This window comes from Pteropus vampyrus, unplaced genomic scaffold (genome assembly GCF_000151845.1).
Source record: "Pteropus vampyrus isolate Shadow unplaced genomic scaffold, Pvam_2.0 Scaffold3, whole genome shotgun sequence".
Taxonomy (NCBI): Eukaryota; Metazoa; Chordata; class Mammalia; order Chiroptera; family Pteropodidae; genus Pteropus; species Pteropus vampyrus.
In genome coordinates this window covers 18,914,482-18,918,952 of record NW_011888784.1, presented here as the reverse complement: position 1 = coordinate 18,918,952, position 4,471 = coordinate 18,914,482, and positions in this window count along the sequence as shown.

Sequence of the window (4,471 nt, the reverse complement as noted above, 5' to 3'; positions counted from 1 at the left end):
ATATATTTCTTATATGTCTAGTGTGCATCTGGCACCTTTCCAAACACTTCAGTTACAACCATAATGAGCAATGACAAGATTTTCTTCACTCATGGAGCTTAGATTTTAGAGGGTGAGTCAGACAGTAAACAAACAAATCTATAATATTAGAAAGTGAAAGTGTTATAAAGAAAAGAGGGCAAAGGATATAGAAAGTGACAGGGAGTGCTGTTGTTTATTGGGAGTGTATTTGAAATCAGACCTGGAAAATGTAAGAGAGAAGCTCTGGCAATATTTGGGAAAAGAACCTCCAAGCAGAGGGAAGATTGTGGGCAAAGCTTCTGAGGCAAGAAAAATTCTGGTGTTAAGAGAAGAGCAAAGTGTGACTGAGTATAGTGAGTGAGGAGGAGAACAATGCACAATCATGTCAGAGTGAGGTTAGAGGGAGGAGCAGGCTTGAATGTAGACCACAGTAGGGAGTTTAGATTTGATTTTGAGTTTGAAGGGAACTTACGAGATAATTTTCTTATAGGGACACATAAGTGAAATAAAAGAGACAAACTTCATAAATATATTTTAATAAAGTATATAGTTGTTAAAATATACTTTATACTTGTTTAATGAACTTTTATGTTTTAATAATCTTACTTTGAATAGTTTTATATTTTGAGAAATACAAAATAATATAATTTTTATACTCTGTACCAAGTATCCCCTATTGTTAACATTGTACGGCACATTTGTGATATTTAATGAGCTCATATTTATGTATTAATATTAACTAGAGTACATATTTTATTCATATTTCATTAGTTTTTACCTAATCTTATTTTTAGTTTCCAGAATACCATTCAGATTACTACATCACATTTAGTTGTCATTTCTCCTTAGGCTCCTCATGGCTGTGGCAGTTTTTCAGACTTTCCTTCTTTTTAATGACTTTGATAGCTTTAAGGAGTAGTAGGCAGGTATTTTGTAGAATTCCTTCAGATGGGATATGTTTGATGCTCTCCTCATGAATAGATTGGAGCTATGAGTTTTTGAAAGGAAGATCACAGAAGTGTTAATATCATCACATCACATCAAAGGTACATGCTATCAACATGATTTATCACTAGTGACATTAACCTCGATTATCTATGCAATGTGTCAGGGGGAGTATGACTTTCTCCTCTAATCCATTATGTTTTTCAAGACTGGATGAAATGGTGCATGTATCATGGATCCTGATATGTTTTGAAGAGGGTAGTGACATAGCTGAGATAGTCTTGCCTTGATTTCCTGACTTGCCTTGGGAGATTAAGGCTTTTCTCAAAAATATATGTTGAATATGAACTTTTAGATGAATATTGAGAATTTAGAATAGAAAAGGCAGCCAAAGAGTAGTAAAAGTATAATCATTAATATTGAGGGCCAAATGAGGTTGTAGAATACACTTTCATTTCCTTATTTGTTCTAGGTAGTCTTCATATGGATGAAAAACAGTATATTATGTTAGCCATACAGTAGGAGTTTGCTACATGGTTGTCTGCAATAAGTGTTACAAGTGAATTGAATTTCAGCATAATACCATTTAAATTATTCATCCCTGCAATTTAGACTAAATGGTAAGTGAGACCAAGAAGGATAGACCTTCTAAGAAAAAATGGAGTGAAAAAAACAAGAGTGCATTAGTTTTCAGAACAATTTTTTTAATAGTTTGAGAGAATGAAAGAGCTGAAAAGATACAAGGTTATGATGAGAAACTAGAATATCAAAGGTTAAGATTTATAATATGAAAAAGTTATGACTAGTGAAAAAGTCAGAATTGCCATAATGTAGGGAACTAAAATGAAGTGAGGACATGGAGTTCAAAAGAATGTGAAGCTAGATCATTGATTTGTTATTCATATTTGTATTACATAAGCTGGAATGACAGTAAAATGTTTCAGTGATTAGAGTAGCATGGCCCACGCAAATGTCCAAAGATTGAAGTGTTGAGGAAAGGAAATTTGTGGCATATCAAGATGTTAGAAATCTCAAAGCAAAAGGAGTTTTTATCTAAAGATGGGAAAGTAATTTAGTTGCTAATGAAGATCTAAGACTATGCTGATCTTAATTGTGCACTGTGGAGTATGAGACATGAGAAAATAAAGACTCTCTTTTTTAATGAGCAGGTCCAGACAGGGTTTGCTAACTAACTTGTGAGCCCGATGCAAAATGAAAATATAGGATCCCTTGTTCAAAAAATATGGGAAAAGTGATATGAAAAGGTACTAAAATACAAAGCTTTTGTTTTCTTCTGCAGTCTTCCTCTTGATTGGACATGGTGGGTTGTCTGTCTGTTTGTTTGTGTTTGTTGCGTAATGTTCTAAGTGAAGAAACATTAAAAATTTAAATTATGAGCACACATTCTACTGATCATCTTTACATTTTGCAGCCAATTTTAAATGCAAATATGAGTATTTAACTCACATTCACAATCACTAAAATTAAGCAATTTGTATTTAATAGTTTGGGCAAGCATATGTATTTTGTTCTACCAAAGTAGTGGAAACACTGCACAAAACTAACTTCAGTATTTTAATTTTATTCTTTGATAGGCATACAGATTACCAATGCTCTCTACCCTAGGTTTACTAGTGAATAGGAAGGACTAAAAGAAAAAGAACAGTGGGTTGACTTTCTTTCCCTTTCTTTCATGTACTCATTTCAGCATAAATGATTGGGTAATACATAGAAGTAACATGAATAAGAAAGTATATGGTAGAGTTCTTTGGTCATATGTGTCTTTGAATGCTATTGATGTCTTCAAATGTCATTGGCTTGAATGCTATTGGCTTCCTTCTGCATTCCAAGCTAGTTCTGCTTCTAATATAAAGTATGGCCTCTTGGTTCTCCCAGAACCATCAGTGTACCCACTTATTCAGTTGAGAACATACATGCTAATATACACTCTTTTTAATCTCACAGAACTCCCCTACAGCATAAGTCTATTGAACTTTGATGTTCCTGGGGAATTATAAAAGCTATACACAAATGGGTTGACAAGGGGTAATAAGAGACACCCACCCTGCATGTATTTCTTCTGTCTACTCCATTGCACATCAGACTTTGCATTAAACAAGTAAGTTCAGAACACTGTTGAGTATCGAATATTGGACTCTGTGTGACTGTTCAGGTCATATGCCATGAAGCAAAGGTCCCAATGATATGGAATACCTATGAGAAGGCCCAGTTTCAGGTAATATAAAGCAGTGGATTTAAAGCTCAAGGAAAATATTCCTTATGTAGAATATAGAAAGAAGTCTATCTTTCCTAGAATAAAATTTCCAAAGGACCTTATTAGAACATTTATGAGAGGAGCAGTTGTAAAGAAAAAAGTTAACACAGGGTTGTAAGGAAAGGATAAAATAAATAAAGGGTCTAAATATTTGAAAATGAAGCAGAAATGAATGAATACATGTTGCTAGCCAAATTTCTAAGTGAAATACTGATACTACGTTCAAGAATATTCAAAAAGCAATTAAGATTTGTTTGGGGAATGTCTGGGAAGTCAGACGTTGAATGGTATCACCACAAGAGGACATGTTGCACTTGTTTGGTTTCTATAATGGAGGCTTCTGGGCATATATTTTGACATTCAGAGAATTGTGTGACCCTGTTATAGATTACAAAGAAGACTTCTAGATCTAGATCTAGAGCACAAGTCAACTGAAGTCTCATGACAAATTTCTTAAAAAACAACAACAACAACAACACATACTTCAAAGTTTAGCTTGTCCCAAAACAGATCTGAAATGGCAGACTTCTTCAAAACTTTAATCTAACAGACACTGGGGGTTTTACTCTTTGAAAGCATTATATCTACTCTGGCAGGACTTAAAAAGAAAAGATGAGAATGACTGAATTCTGTTCAATTTCGAAGAACAATCCAGACAACCTTCATATCAGAAGGAAGCTCAGCATTTTCTAAGTTATAATGGTGTCCATAAGACTTTGGGTATGAAGACAATGATAATATCCTTCAATCTCCATGATTTCTCTGAATAAATAGGAATCAGTTTTTATTCTTATACATTTATAGAACCATCAGCTATGTGTCAGGTGAATAGAGCCAAGTTTTTACACATTACTATTATATTACTTGGGTAAATTTTAGTAAATTTGTCTGGGCTAACATTTTCTACCAATAACTTCCAGATTCCTCAAAGTATGTGATGTAAGAGTCTGAAGAAATACTTTAGATTGATCATTTTTCCTTCTCTACAACCTAGTAGGTATCTAAATGTGTATTTCTCACGGAAAGGGATAATATAATTTATTAACATTTCATTTGGTTGTTTTGAGGGTAATAAGTACATATTTATCTACTTGATATAGATTTATAATCCCATAACCATAATAAATCATGGTTAGTTAAGGTATGTTATACTTTATCTCTAGACATTTTAATATTAATTATTTTATGATTTGCATCTAGAATTTTAGAAAAAATCTTGCTTATTTTTTT